This window comes from Phalangium opilio, unplaced genomic scaffold (genome assembly GCF_054372755.1).
Source record: "Phalangium opilio isolate 3A_F unplaced genomic scaffold, DU_Popi_V2 ptg000360l_1, whole genome shotgun sequence".
In the NCBI taxonomy this organism is placed as follows: domain Eukaryota; kingdom Metazoa; phylum Arthropoda; class Arachnida; order Opiliones; family Phalangiidae; genus Phalangium; species Phalangium opilio.
The window spans coordinates 4036856-4049358 of NW_028324230.1; the positions used below are offsets into that span (position 1 = coordinate 4036856).

The 12503-nt window shown below is 35.0% G+C and overlaps 31 non-coding genes across 31 annotated transcripts; all 31 read left to right on the top strand.

The window, feature by feature from the left end:
- Positions 1-108: 108 nt before the first annotated feature.
- TRNAK-UUU (transfer RNA lysine (anticodon UUU)) lies at positions 109-181 on the top strand. Its single transcript has one exon. It is a non-coding gene; the product is annotated as a tRNA-Lys (tRNA).
- Positions 182-553: 372 nt separating this feature from the next.
- Positions 554-626, top strand: TRNAT-GGU (transfer RNA threonine (anticodon GGU)). The gene has a single exon. It is a non-coding gene; the product is annotated as a tRNA-Thr (tRNA).
- A 131-nt stretch (positions 627-757) lies between these two features.
- TRNAT-UGU (transfer RNA threonine (anticodon UGU)) lies at positions 758-830 on the top strand. Its single transcript has one exon. It is a non-coding gene; the product is annotated as a tRNA-Thr (tRNA).
- A 371-nt stretch (positions 831-1201) lies between these two features.
- On the top strand, positions 1202-1274 carry TRNAT-UGU (transfer RNA threonine (anticodon UGU)). The gene has a single exon. It is a non-coding gene; the product is annotated as a tRNA-Thr (tRNA).
- A 132-nt stretch (positions 1275-1406) lies between these two features.
- TRNAT-CGU (transfer RNA threonine (anticodon CGU)) lies at positions 1407-1479 on the top strand. Its single transcript has one exon. It is a non-coding gene; the product is annotated as a tRNA-Thr (tRNA).
- A 167-nt stretch (positions 1480-1646) lies between these two features.
- On the top strand, positions 1647-1719 carry TRNAT-GGU (transfer RNA threonine (anticodon GGU)). Its single transcript has one exon. It is a non-coding gene; the product is annotated as a tRNA-Thr (tRNA).
- A 131-nt stretch (positions 1720-1850) lies between these two features.
- TRNAT-CGU (transfer RNA threonine (anticodon CGU)) lies at positions 1851-1923 on the top strand. The gene has a single exon. It is a non-coding gene; the product is annotated as a tRNA-Thr (tRNA).
- A 167-nt stretch (positions 1924-2090) lies between these two features.
- On the top strand, positions 2091-2163 carry TRNAT-GGU (transfer RNA threonine (anticodon GGU)). The gene has a single exon. It is a non-coding gene; the product is annotated as a tRNA-Thr (tRNA).
- A 131-nt stretch (positions 2164-2294) lies between these two features.
- Positions 2295-2367, top strand: TRNAT-UGU (transfer RNA threonine (anticodon UGU)). The gene has a single exon. It is a non-coding gene; the product is annotated as a tRNA-Thr (tRNA).
- Positions 2368-2738: 371 nt separating this feature from the next.
- Positions 2739-2811, top strand: TRNAT-GGU (transfer RNA threonine (anticodon GGU)). Its single transcript has one exon. It is a non-coding gene; the product is annotated as a tRNA-Thr (tRNA).
- A 371-nt stretch (positions 2812-3182) lies between these two features.
- Positions 3183-3255, top strand: TRNAT-GGU (transfer RNA threonine (anticodon GGU)). The gene has a single exon. It is a non-coding gene; the product is annotated as a tRNA-Thr (tRNA).
- Positions 3256-3627: 372 nt separating this feature from the next.
- On the top strand, positions 3628-3698 carry TRNAY-GUA (transfer RNA tyrosine (anticodon GUA)). Its single transcript has one exon. It is a non-coding gene; the product is annotated as a tRNA-Tyr (tRNA).
- Positions 3699-4070: 372 nt separating this feature from the next.
- TRNAT-GGU (transfer RNA threonine (anticodon GGU)) lies at positions 4071-4143 on the top strand. The gene has a single exon. It is a non-coding gene; the product is annotated as a tRNA-Thr (tRNA).
- Positions 4144-4514: 371 nt separating this feature from the next.
- Positions 4515-4587, top strand: TRNAT-GGU (transfer RNA threonine (anticodon GGU)). The gene has a single exon. It is a non-coding gene; the product is annotated as a tRNA-Thr (tRNA).
- A 371-nt stretch (positions 4588-4958) lies between these two features.
- On the top strand, positions 4959-5031 carry TRNAT-GGU (transfer RNA threonine (anticodon GGU)). The gene has a single exon. It is a non-coding gene; the product is annotated as a tRNA-Thr (tRNA).
- Positions 5032-5402: 371 nt separating this feature from the next.
- Positions 5403-5475, top strand: TRNAT-UGU (transfer RNA threonine (anticodon UGU)). Its single transcript has one exon. It is a non-coding gene; the product is annotated as a tRNA-Thr (tRNA).
- Positions 5476-5847: 372 nt separating this feature from the next.
- TRNAT-UGU (transfer RNA threonine (anticodon UGU)) lies at positions 5848-5920 on the top strand. The gene has a single exon. It is a non-coding gene; the product is annotated as a tRNA-Thr (tRNA).
- Positions 5921-6292: 372 nt separating this feature from the next.
- TRNAY-GUA (transfer RNA tyrosine (anticodon GUA)) lies at positions 6293-6363 on the top strand. Its single transcript has one exon. It is a non-coding gene; the product is annotated as a tRNA-Tyr (tRNA).
- A 372-nt stretch (positions 6364-6735) lies between these two features.
- TRNAT-GGU (transfer RNA threonine (anticodon GGU)) lies at positions 6736-6808 on the top strand. Its single transcript has one exon. It is a non-coding gene; the product is annotated as a tRNA-Thr (tRNA).
- Positions 6809-7384: 576 nt separating this feature from the next.
- On the top strand, positions 7385-7457 carry TRNAT-UGU (transfer RNA threonine (anticodon UGU)). The gene has a single exon. It is a non-coding gene; the product is annotated as a tRNA-Thr (tRNA).
- Positions 7458-7829: 372 nt separating this feature from the next.
- Positions 7830-7902, top strand: TRNAT-CGU (transfer RNA threonine (anticodon CGU)). The gene has a single exon. It is a non-coding gene; the product is annotated as a tRNA-Thr (tRNA).
- A 166-nt stretch (positions 7903-8068) lies between these two features.
- TRNAT-UGU (transfer RNA threonine (anticodon UGU)) lies at positions 8069-8141 on the top strand. The gene has a single exon. It is a non-coding gene; the product is annotated as a tRNA-Thr (tRNA).
- A 372-nt stretch (positions 8142-8513) lies between these two features.
- Positions 8514-8586, top strand: TRNAT-CGU (transfer RNA threonine (anticodon CGU)). Its single transcript has one exon. It is a non-coding gene; the product is annotated as a tRNA-Thr (tRNA).
- A 166-nt stretch (positions 8587-8752) lies between these two features.
- TRNAT-GGU (transfer RNA threonine (anticodon GGU)) lies at positions 8753-8825 on the top strand. Its single transcript has one exon. It is a non-coding gene; the product is annotated as a tRNA-Thr (tRNA).
- A 577-nt stretch (positions 8826-9402) lies between these two features.
- On the top strand, positions 9403-9475 carry TRNAT-UGU (transfer RNA threonine (anticodon UGU)). Its single transcript has one exon. It is a non-coding gene; the product is annotated as a tRNA-Thr (tRNA).
- A 372-nt stretch (positions 9476-9847) lies between these two features.
- On the top strand, positions 9848-9920 carry TRNAT-UGU (transfer RNA threonine (anticodon UGU)). The gene has a single exon. It is a non-coding gene; the product is annotated as a tRNA-Thr (tRNA).
- Positions 9921-10292: 372 nt separating this feature from the next.
- On the top strand, positions 10293-10363 carry TRNAY-GUA (transfer RNA tyrosine (anticodon GUA)). Its single transcript has one exon. It is a non-coding gene; the product is annotated as a tRNA-Tyr (tRNA).
- A 372-nt stretch (positions 10364-10735) lies between these two features.
- Positions 10736-10808, top strand: TRNAT-GGU (transfer RNA threonine (anticodon GGU)). The gene has a single exon. It is a non-coding gene; the product is annotated as a tRNA-Thr (tRNA).
- Positions 10809-11384: 576 nt separating this feature from the next.
- On the top strand, positions 11385-11457 carry TRNAT-UGU (transfer RNA threonine (anticodon UGU)). The gene has a single exon. It is a non-coding gene; the product is annotated as a tRNA-Thr (tRNA).
- A 372-nt stretch (positions 11458-11829) lies between these two features.
- Positions 11830-11902, top strand: TRNAT-CGU (transfer RNA threonine (anticodon CGU)). The gene has a single exon. It is a non-coding gene; the product is annotated as a tRNA-Thr (tRNA).
- A 166-nt stretch (positions 11903-12068) lies between these two features.
- Positions 12069-12141, top strand: TRNAT-UGU (transfer RNA threonine (anticodon UGU)). The gene has a single exon. It is a non-coding gene; the product is annotated as a tRNA-Thr (tRNA).
- The last annotated feature ends 362 nt before the right edge of the window (positions 12142-12503 follow it).

Sequence of the window (12503 nt, forward strand, 5' to 3'; positions counted from 1 at the left end):
AATAGTTGATTTATATATGCAAATATGCAAACAATAGGGTAAAAGTTGCGAAGAGTTAATTGAGTTAATTTACTGAAAATTTCAGCATTAATATCGCTTCAAAGCACGGGCTCCGTGGCTTAGTGGTTAAAGCGCCTGTCTTTTAAACAGGAGATCATGAGTTCGATTCTCGTCGGAGCCTTGCTGTTATGTTACTTGAATTTTTTTTCGTAGCTATTAAATTTTGAAAAATAAAACAATAGGGTAAAAGTTCAGATGAGTTAATTTAGTTAAATTACTCGAATATTCAGAATTCATATCGTTTCAGTGCAAGAGGTCCGTGGCTTAGTGGTTAAAGCGCCTGTCTCGTAAACAGGAGATCATGAGTTCGATTGTCGTCGGAGCCTTGCTGTTAAGTTACATGAACTAGATTTCATAGCTATCAAATTTTGAAAAAATTAAAAATAATAGTTGATTTATATATGCATATATGCAAACAATATGGTAAAAGTTGCGACGAGTTAATTGAGTTAATTTACTGAAAAATTCAGTATTAATATCGCTTCAAAGCAAGGGCTCCGTGGCTTAGTGGTTAAAGCGCCTGTCTGGTAAACAGGAGATCATGAGTTCGATTCTCGTCGGAGCCTTGCTGTTTTGTTACTTGAATTTTTTTCGTAGCTATTAAATTTTGTAAAATAAAACAATAGGGTAAAAGTTCCCATGAGTAAATTTAGTTAAATAACTGGAATATTCAGAATTCATATCGTTTCAGAGCAAGAGCTCCGTGGCTTAGTGGTTAAGGCGCCTGTCTTGTAAACAGGAGATCATGAGTTCGATTCTCGTCGGAGCCTTGCTGTTATGTTACTTGAATTATTTTTCGTAGATATTAAATTTTGAAAAATAAAAAAATAGGGTAAAAGTTCCGATGAGTTAATTTAGTTAAATTACTGGAATATTCAGAATTCATATCGTTTCAGAGCAAGATCTCCTTGGCTTAGTGGTTAAAGCGCCTGTCTCGTAAACAGGGGATCATGAGTTAATTGTCGTCGGAGCCTTGCTGTTAAGTCACATGAACTAGATTTCGTAGCTGTCAAATTTTGAAAAAATTAAAAATAATAGTTGATTTATATATGCATATATGCAAACAATAGGGTAAAAGTTGCGACGAGTTAATTGAGTTAATTTACTGAAAAATTCAGCATTAATATCGCTTCAAAGCAAGGGCTCCGTGGCTTAGTGGTTAAAGCGCCTGTCTTGTAAACAGGAGATCATGAGTTCGATTCTCGTCGGAGCCTTGCTGTTATGTTACTTGAATTATTTTTCGTAGCTATTAAACTTTGAAAAATAAAACAATAGGGTAAAAGTTCCGATGAGTTAATTTAGTTAAATTACTGGAATATTCAGAATTCATATCGTTTCAGAGCAAGAGCTCCGTGGCTTAGTGGTTAAAGCGCCTGTCTCGTAAACATGAGATCATGAGTTCGATTGTCGTCGGAGCCTTGCTGTTAAGTTACATGAACTAGATTTCATAGCTATCAAATTTTGAAAAAATTAAAAATAATAGTTGATTTATATATGCATATATGCAAACAATATGGTAAAAGTTGCGACGAGTTAATTGAGTTAATTTACTGAAAAATTCAGTATTAATATCGCTTCAAAGCAAGGGCTCCGTGGCTTAGTGGTTAAAGCGCCTGTCTGGTAAACAGGAGATCATGAGTTCGATTCTCGTCGGAGCCTTGCTGTTTTGTTACTTGAATTTTTTTCGTAGCTATTAAATTTTGTAAAATAAAACAATAGGGTAAAAGTTCCCATGAGTAAATTTAGTTAAATTACTGGAATATTCAGAATTCATATCGTTTCAGAGCAAGAGCTCCGTGGCTTAGTGGTTAAAGCGCCTGTCTCGTAAACATGAGATCATGAGTTCGATTGTCGTCGGAGCCTTGCTGTTAAGTTACATGAACTAGATTTCATAGCTATCAAATTTTGAAAAAATTAAAAATAATAGTTGATTTATATATGCATATATGCAAACAATATGGTAAAAGTTGCGACGAGTTAATTGAGTTAATTTACTGAAAATTTCAGCATTAATATCGCATCAAATCACGGGCTCCGTGGCTTAGTGGTTAAAGCGCCTGTCTGGTAAACAGGAGATCATGAGTTCGATTCTCGTCGGAGCCTTGCTGTTTTGTTACTTGAATTTTTTTCGTAGCTATTAAATTTTGTAAAATAAAACAATAGGGTAAAAGTTCCCATGAGTAAATTTAGTTAAATAACTGGAATATTCAGAATTCATATCGTTTCAGAGCAAGAGCTCCGTGGCTTAGTGGTTAAGGCGCCTGTCTTGTAAACAGGAGATCATGAGTTCGATTCTCGTCGGAGCCTTGCTGTTATGTTACTTGAATTATTTTTCGTAGATATTAAATTTTGAAAAATAAAAAAATAGGGTAAAAGTTCCGATGAGTTAATTTAGTTAAATTACTGGAATATTCAGAATTCATATCGTTTCAGAGCAAGATCTCCTTGGCTTAGTGGTTAAAGCGCCTGTCTCGTAAACAGGAGATCATGAGTTAATTGTCGTCGGAGCCTTGCTGTTAAGTCACATGAACTAGATTTCGTAGCTGTCAAATTTTGAAAAAATTAAAAATAATAGTTGATTTATATATGCATATATGCAAACAATAGGGTAAAAGTTGCGACGAGTTAATTGAGTTAATTTACTGAAAAATTCAGCATTAATATCGCTTCAAAGCAAGGGCTCCGTGGCTTAGTGGTTAAAGCGCCTGTCTGGTAAACAGGAGATCATGAGTTCGATTCTCGTCGGAGCCTTGCTGTTTTGTTACTTGAATTTTTTTTCGTAGCTATTAAATTTTGAAAAATAAAACAACAGGGTAAAAGTTCCGATGAGTAAATTTAGTTAAATTACTCGAATATTCAGAATTCATATCGTTTCAGTGCAAGAGGTCCGTGGCTTAGTGGTTAAAGCGGCTGTCTCGTAAACAGGAGATCATGAGTTAATTGTCGTCGGAGCCTTGCTGTTAAGTCACATGAACTAGATTTCGTAGCTATCTCATTTTGAAAAAATTAAAAATAATAGTTGATTTATATATGCATATATGCAAACAATAGGGTAAAAGTTGCGACGAGTTAATTGAGTTAATTTACTGAAAAATTCAGCATTAATATCGCTTCAAAGCACGGGCTCCGTGGCTTAGTGGTTAAAGCGCCTGTCTGGTAAACAGGAGATCATGAGTTCTATTCTCGTCGGAGCCTTGCTGTTTTGTTACTTGAATTTTTTTTCGTAGCTATTAAATTTTGAAAAATAAAACAATACCGTAAAAGTTCCGATGAGTTAATTTAGTTAAATTACTGGAATATTCAGAATTCATATCGTTTCAGAGCAAGATCTCCGTGGCTTAGTGGTTAAAGCGCCTGTCTCGTAAACAGGAGATCATGAGTTCGATTGTCGTCGGAGCCTTGCTGTTAAGTTACATGAACTAGATTTCGTAGCTATCAAATTTTGAAAAAATTAAAAATAATAGTTGATTTATATATGCATATATGCAAACAATAGGGTAAAAGTTGCGACGAGTTAATTGAGTTAATTTACTGAAAAATTCAGCATTAATATCGCTTCAAAGCAAGGGCTCCGTGGCTTAGTGGTTAAAGCGCCTCTTGTAAACAGGAGATCATGAGTTCGATTCTCGTCGGAGCCTTGCTGTTATGTTACTTGAATTTTTTTTCGTAGCTATTTCATTTTGAAAAATAAAACAATAGGGTAAAAGTTCCGATGAGTTAATTTAGTTAAATTACTGGAATATTCAGAATTCATATCGTTTCAGAGCAAGAGCTCCGTGGCTTAGTGGTTAAAGCGCCTGTCTCGTAAACAGGAGATCATGTGTTCGATTGTCGTCGGAGCCTTGCTGTTAAGTTACATGAACTAGATTTCGTAGCTATCAAATTTTGAAAAAATTAAAAATAATAGTTGATTTACATATGCATATATGCAAATAATAGGGTAAAAGTTGCGGCGAGTTAATTGAGTTAATTTACTGAAAAATTCAGCATTAATATCGCTTCAAAGCAAGGGCTCCGTGGCTTAGTGGTTAAAGCGCCTGTCTGGTAAACAGGAGATCATGAGTTCGATTCTCGTCGGAGCCTTGCTGTTATGTTACTTGAATTATTTTTCGTAGATATTAAATTTTGAAAAATAAAAAAATAGGGTAAAAGTTCCGATGAGTTAATTTAGTTAAATTACTGGAATATTCAGAATTCATATCGTTTCAGAGCAAGATCTCCTTGGCTTAGTGGTTAAAGCGCCTGTCTCGTAAACAGGAGATCATGAGTTAATTGTCGTCGGAGCCTTGCTGTTAAGTCACATGAACTAGATTTCGTAGCTGTCAAATTTTGAAAAAATTAAAAATAATAGTTGATTTATATATGCATATATGCAAACAATAGGGTAAAAGTTGCGACGAGTTAATTGAGTTAATTTACTGAAAAATTCAGCATTAATATCGCTTCAAAGCAAGGGCTCCGTGGCTTAGTGGTTAAAGCGCCTGTCTGGTAAACAGGAGATCATGAGTTCGATTCTCGTCGGAGCCTTGCTGTTTTGTTACTTGAATTTTTTTTCGTAGCTATTAAATTTTGAAAAATAAAACAACAGGGTAAAAGTTCCGATGAGTAAATTTAGTTAAATTACTCGAATATTCAGAATTCATATCGTTTCAGTGCAAGAGGTCCGTGGCTTAGTGGTTAAAGCGGCTGTCTCGTAAACAGGAGATCATGAGTTAATTGTCGTCGGAGCCTTGCTGTTAAGTCACATGAACTAGATTTCGTAGCTATCTCATTTTGAAAAAATTAAAAATAATAGTTGATTTATATATGCATATATGCAAACAATAGGGTAAAAGTTGCGACGAGTTAATTGAGTTAATTTACTGAAAAATTCAGCATTAATATCGCTTCAAAGCACGGGCTCCGTGGCTTAGTGGTTAAAGCGCCTGTCTGGTAAACAGGAGATCATGAGTTCTATTCTCGTCGGAGCCTTGCTGTTTTGTTACTTGAATTTTTTTTCGTAGCTATTAAATTTTGAAAAATAAAACAATAGGGTAAAAGTTCCGATGAGTAAATTTAGTTAAATTACTCGAATATTCAGAATTCATATCGTTTCAGTGCAAGAGGTCCGTGGCTTAGTGGTTAAAGCGCCTGTCTCGTAAACAGGAGATCATGAGTTAATTGTCGTCGGAGCCTTGCTGTTAAGTCACATGAACTAGATTTCGTAGCTATCAAATTTTGAAAAAATTAAAAATAATAGTTGATTTATATATGCATATATGCAAACAATAGGGTAAAAGTTGCGACGAGTTAATTGAGTTAATATACTGAAAAATTCAGCATTAATATCGCTTCAAAGCACGGGCTCCGTGGCTTAGTGGTTAAAGCGCCTGTCTTGTAAACAGGAGATCATGAGTTCGATTCTCGTCGGAGCCTTGCCGTTATGTTACTTGAATTATTTTTCGTAGCTATTAAATTTTGAAAAATAAAACAATAGGGTAAAAGTTCCGATGAGTTAATTTAGTTAAATTACTGGAATATTCTGAATTCATATCGTTTCAGAGCAAGAGCTCCGTGGCTTAGACGTTAAAGCGATTGTCTCGTAAGCAGGAGATCATGAGTTCAATTGTCGTCGGAGCCTTGCTGTTAAGTTACATGAACTAGATTTCGTAGCTATCAAATTTTGAAAAAATTAAAAATAATAGTTGATTTATATATGCATATATGCAAACAATAGGGTAAAAGTTGCGACGAGTTAATTGAGTTAATTTACTGAAAAATTCAGCATTAATATCGCTTCAAAGCAAGGGCTCCGTGGCTTAGTGGTTAAAGCGCCTGTCTTGTAAAAAGGAGATCATGAGTTCGATTCTCGTCGGAGCCTTGCTGTTATGTTACTTGAATTATTTTTCGTAGCTATTAAATTTTGAAAAATAAAACAATACCGTAAAAGTTCCGATGAGTTAATTTAGTTAAATTACTGGAATATTCAGAATTCATATCGTTTCAGAGCAAGATCTCCGTGGCTTAGTGGTTAAAGCGCCTGTCTCGTAAACAGGAGATCATGAGTTCGATTGTCGTCGGAGCCTTGCTGTTAAGTTACATGAACTAGATTTCGTAGCTATCAAATTTTGAAAAAATTAAAAATAATAGTTGATTTATATATGCATATATGCAAACAATAGGGTAAAAGTTGCGACGAGTTAATTGAGTTAATTTACTGAAAAATTCAGCATTAATATCGCTTCAAAGCAAGGGCTCCGTGGCTTAGTGGTTAAAGCGCCTCTTGTAAACAGGAGATCATGAGTTCGATTCTCGTCGGAGCCTTGCTGTTATGTTACTTGAATTTTTTTTCGTAGCTATTTCATTTTGAAAAATAAAACAATAGGGTAAAAGTTCCGATGAGTTAATTTAGTTAAATTACTGGAATATTCAGAATTCATATCGTTTCAGAGCAAGAGCTCCGTGGCTTAGTGGTTAAAGCGCCTGTCTCGTAAACAGGAGATCATGTGTTCGATTGTCGTCGGAGCCTTGCTGTTAAGTTACATGAACTAGATTTCGTAGCTATCAAATTTTGAAAAAATTAAAAATAATAGTTGATTTACATATGCATATATGCAAATAATAGGGTAAAAGTTGCGGCGAGTTAATTGAGTTAATTTACTGAAAAATTCAGCATTAATATCGCTTCAAAGCAAGGGCTCCGTGGCTTAGTGGTTAAAGCGCCTGTCTGGTAAACAGGAGATCATGAGTTCGATTCTCGTCGGAGCCTTGCTGTTATGTTACTTGAATTTTTTTCGTAGCTATTAAATTTTGAAAAATAAAACAATAGGGTAAAAGTTCCGATGAGTTAATTTAGTTAAATTACTGGAATATTCAGAATTCATATCGTTTCAGAGCAAGAGCTCCGTAGCTTAGTGTTTAAAGCGCCTGTCTTGTAAACAGGAGATCATGAGTTCGATTCTCGTCGGAGCCCTGCTGTTATGTTACTTGAATTATTTTTCGTAGCTATTAAATTTTGAAAAATAAAACAATAGGGTAAAAGTTCCAATGAGTTAATTTAGTTAAATTACTGGAATATTCAGAATTCATATCGTTTCAGAGCAAGAGCTCCGTGGCTTAGTGGTTAAAGCGCCTGTCTCGTAAACAGGAGATCATGTGTTCGATTGTCGTCGGAGCCTTGCTGTTAAGTTACATGAACTAGATTTCGTAGCTATCAAATTTTGAAAAAATTAAAAATAATAGTTGATTTACATATGCATATATGCAAATAATAGGGTAAAAGTTGCGGCGAGTTAATTGAGTTAATTTACTGAAAAATTCAGCATTAATATCGCTTCAAAGCAAGGGCTCCGTGGCTTAGTGGTTAAAGCGCCTGTCTTGTAAACAGGAGATTATGAGTTCGATTCTCGTCGGAGCCTTGCTGTTATGTTACTTGAATTATTTTTCGTAGCTATTAATTTTTGAAAAATGAAACAATAGGGTAGAAGTTCCGATGAGTTAATTTAGTTAAATTACTGGAATATTCAGAATTCATATCGTTTCAGAGCAAAATCTCCGTGGCTTAGTGGTTAAAGCGCCTGTCTCGTAAACAGGAGATCATGAGTTCAATTGTCGTCGGAGCCTTGCTGTTAAGTCACATGAACTAGATTTCGTAGCTATCAAATTTTGAAAAAATTAAAAATAATAGTTGATTTATATATGCAAATATGCAAACAATAGGGTAAAAGTTGCGGCGAGTTAATTGAGTTAATTTACTGAAAAATTCAGCATTAATATCGCTTCAAAGCACGGGCTCCGTGGCTTAGTGGTTAAAGCGCCTGTCTCGTAAACAGGAGATCATGAGTTCGATTGTCGTCGGAGCCTTGCTGTTAAGTTACATGACTAGATCTCGTAGCAATCAAATTTTGAAAAAATTAAAAATAATAGTTGATTTATATATGCATATATGCAAACAATAGGGTAAAAGTTGCGGCGAGTTAATTGAGTTAATTTACTGAAAAATTCAGCATTAATATCGCTTCAAAGCAAGGGCTCCGTGGCTTAGTGGTTAAAGCGCCTGTCTTGTAAACAGGAGATCATGAGTTCGATTCTCGTCGGAGCCTTGCTGTTATGTTACTTGAATTATTTTTCGTAGCTATTAATTTTTGAAAAATGAAACAATAGGGTAGAAGTTCCGATGAGTTAATTTAGTTAAATTACTGGAATATTCAGAATTCATATCGTTTCAGAGCAAAATCTCCGTGGCTTAGTGGTTAAAGCGCCTGTCTCGTAAACAGGAGATCATGAGTTCAATTGTCGTCGGAGCCTTGCTGTTAAGTCACATGAACTAGATTTCGTAGCTATCAAATTTTGAAAAAATTAAAAATAATAGTTGATTTATATATGCTAATATGCAAACAATAGTTTAAAAGTTGCGGCGAGTTAATTGAGTTAATTTACTGAAAAATTCAGCATTAATTTCGCTTCAAAGCACGGGCTCCGTGGCTTAGTGGTTAAAGCGCCTGTCTCGTAAACAGGAGATCATGAGTTCGATTGTCGTCGGAGCCTTGCTGTTAAGTTACATGACTAGATCTCGTAGCAATCAAATTTTGAAAAAATTAAAAATAATAGTTGATTTATATATGCATATATGCAAACAATAGGGTAAAAGTTGCGACGAGTTAATTGAGTTAATTTACTGAAAAATTCAGCATTAATATCGCTTCAAAGCAAGGGCTCCGTGGCTTAGTGGTTAAAGCGCCTGTCTGGTAAACAGGAGATCATGAGTTCGATTCTCGTCGGAGCCTTGCTGTTATGTTACTTGAATTTTTTTTCGTAGCTATTAAATTTTGAAAAATAAAACAATAGGGTAAAAGTTCCGATGAGTTAATTTAGTTAAATTACTGGAATATTCAGAATTCATATCGTTTCAGAGCAAGAGCTCCGTAGCTTAGTGTTTAAAGCGCCTGTCTTGTAAACAGGAGATCATGAGTTCGATTCTCGTCGGAGCCCTGCTGTTATGTTACTTGAATTATTTTTCGTAGCTATTAAATTTTGAAAAATAAAACAATAGGGTAAAAGTTCCAATGAGTTAATTTAGTTAAATTACTGGAATATTCAGAATTCATATCGTTTCAGAGCAAGAGCTCCGTGGCTTAGTGGTTAAAGCGCCTGTCTCGTAAACAGGAGATCATGTGTTCGATTGTCGTCGGAGCCTTGCTGTTAAGTTACATGAACTAGATTTCGTAGCTATCAAATTTTGAAAAAATTAAAAATAATAGTTGATTTACATATGCATATATGCAAATAATAGGGTAAAAGTTGCGGCGAGTTAATTGAGTTAATTTACTGAAAAATTCAGCATTAATATCGCTTCAAAGCAAGGGCTCCGTGGCTTAGTGGTTAAAGCGCCTGTCTTGTAAACAGGAGATTATGAGTTCGATTCTCGTCGGAGCCTTGCTGTTATGTTACTTGAATTATTTTTCGTAGCTATTAATTTTTGAAAAATGAAACAATAGGGTAGAAGTTCCGATGAGTTAATTTAGTTAAATTACTGGAATATTCAGAATTCATATCGTTTCAGAGCAAAATCTCCGTGGCTTAGTGGTTAAAGCGCCTGTCTCGTAAACAGGAGATCATGAGTTCAATTGTCGTCGGAGCCTTGCTGTTAAGTCACATGAACTAGATTTCGTAGCTATCAAATTTTGAAAAAATTAAAAATAATAGTTGATTTATATATGCAAATATGCAAACAATAGGGTAAAAGTTGCGACGAGTTAATTGAGTTAATATACTGAAAAATTCAGCATTAATATCGCTTCAAAGCACGGGCTCCGTGGCTTAGTGGTTAAAGCGCCTGTCTTGTAAACAGGAGATCATGAGTTCGATTCTCGTCGGAGCCTTGCTGTTATGTTACTTGAATTATTTTTCGTAGCTATTAAATTTTGAAAAATAAAACAATACCGTAAAAGTTCCGATGAGTTAATTTAGTTAAATTACTGGAATATTCAGAATTCATATCGTTTCAGAGCAAGATCTCCGTGGCTTAGTGGTTAAAGCGCCTGTCTCGTAAACAGGAGATCATGAGTTCGATTGTCGTCGGAGCCTTGCTGTTAAGTTACATGAACTAGATTTCGTAGCTATCAAATTTTGAAAAAATTAAAAATAATAGTTGATTTATATATGCATATATGCAAACAATAGGGTAAAAGTTGCGACGAGTTAATTGAGTTAATTTACTGAAAAATTCAGCATTAATATCGCTTCAAAGCAAGGGCTCCGTGGCTTAGTGGTTAAAGCGCCTCTTGTAAACAGGAGATCATGAGTTCGATTCTCGTCGGAGCCTTGCTGTTATGTTACTTGAATTTTTTTTCGTAGCTATTTCATTTTGAAAAATAAAACAATAGGGTAAAAGTTCCGATGAGTTAATTTAGTTAAATTACTGGAATATTCAGAATTCATATCGTTTCAGAGCAAGAGCTCCGTGGCTTAGTGGTTAAAGCGCCTGTCTCGTAAACAGGAGATCATGTGTTCGATTGTCGTCGGAGCCTTGCTGTTAAGTTACATGAACTAGATTTCGTAGCTATCAAATTTTGAAAAAATTAAAAATAATAGTTGATTTACATATGCATATATGCAAATAATAGGGTAAAAGTTGCGGCGAGTTAATTGAGTTAATTTACTGAAAAATTCAGCATTAATATCGCTTCAAAGCAAGGGCTCCGTGGCTTAGTGGTTAAAGCGCCTGTCTGGTAAACAGGAGATCATGAGTTCGATTCTCGTCGGAGCCTTGCTGTTATGTTACTTGAATTTTTTTCGTAGCTATTAAATTTTGAAAAATAAAACAATAGGGTAAAAGTTCCGATGAGTTAATTTAGTTAAATTACTGGAATATTCAGAATTCATATCGTTTCAGAGCAAGAGCTCCGTAGCTTAGTGTTTAAAGCGCCTGTCTTGTAAACAGGAGATCATGAGTTCGATTCTCGTCGGAGCCCTGCTGTTATGTTACTTGAATTATTTTTCGTAGCTATTAAATTTTGAAAAATAAAACAATAGGGTAAAAGTTCCAATGAGTTAATTTAGTTAAATTACTGGAATATTCAGAATTCATATCGTTTCAGAGCAAGAGCTCCGTGGCTTAGTGGTTAAAGCGCCTGTCTCGTAAACAGGAGATCATGTGTTCGATTGTCGTCGGAGCCTTGCTGTTAAGTTACATGAACTAGATTTCGTAGCTATCAAATTTTGAAAAAATTAAAAATAATAGTTGATTTACATATGCATATATGCAAATAATAGGGTAAAAGTTGCGGCGAGTTAATTGAGTTAATTTACTGAAAAATTCAGCATTAATATCGCTTCAAAGCAAGGGCTCCGTGGCTTAGTGGTTAAAGCGCCTGTCTTGTAAACAGGAGATTATGAGTTCGATTCTCGTCGGAGCCTTGCTGTTATGTTACTTGAATTATTTTTCGTAGCTATTAATTTTTGAAAAATGAAACAATAGGGTAGAAGTTCCGATGAGTTAATTTAGTTAAATTACTGGAATATTCAGAATTCATATCGTTTCAGAGCAAAATCTCCGTGGCTTAGTGGTTAAAGCGCCTGTCTCGTAAACAGGAGATCATGAGTTCAATTGTCGTCGGAGCCTTGCTGTTAAGTCACATGAACTAGATTTCGTAGCTATCAAATTTTGAAAAAATTAAAAATAATAGTTGATTTATATATGCAAATATGCAAACAATAGGGTAAAAGTTGCGGCGAGTTAATTGAGTTAATTTACTGAAAAATTCAGCATTAATATCGCTTCAAAGCACGGGCTCCGTGGCTTAGTGGTTAAAGCGCCTGTCTCGTAAACAGGAGATCATGAGTTCGATTGTCGTCGGAGCCTTGCTGTTAAGTTACATGACTAGATCTCGTAGCAATCAAATTTTGAAAAAATTAAAAATAATAGTTGATTTATATATGCATATATGCAAACAATAGGGTAAAAGTTGCGGCGAGTTAATTGAGTTAATTTACTGAAAAATTCAGCATTAATATCGCTTCAAAGCAAGGGCTCCGTGGCTTAGTGGTTAAAGCGCCTGTCTTGTAAACAGGAGATCATGAGTTCGATTCTCGTCGGAGCCTTGCTGTTATGTTACTTGAATTATTTTTCGTAGCTATTAATTTTTGAAAAATGAAACAATAGGGTAGAAGTTCCGATGAGTTAATTTAGTTAAATTACTGGAATATTCAGAATTCATATCGTTTCAGAGCAAAATCTCCGTGGCTTAGTGGTTAAAGCGCCTGTCTCGTAAACAGGAGATCATGAGTTCAATTGTCGTCGGAGCCTTGCTGTTAAGTCACATGAACTAGATTTCGTAGCTATCAAATTTTGAAAAAATTAAAAATAATAGTTGATTTATATATGCTAATATGCAAACAATAGTTTAAAAGTTGCGGCGAGTTAATTGAGTTAATTTACTGAAAAATTCAGCATTAATTTCGCT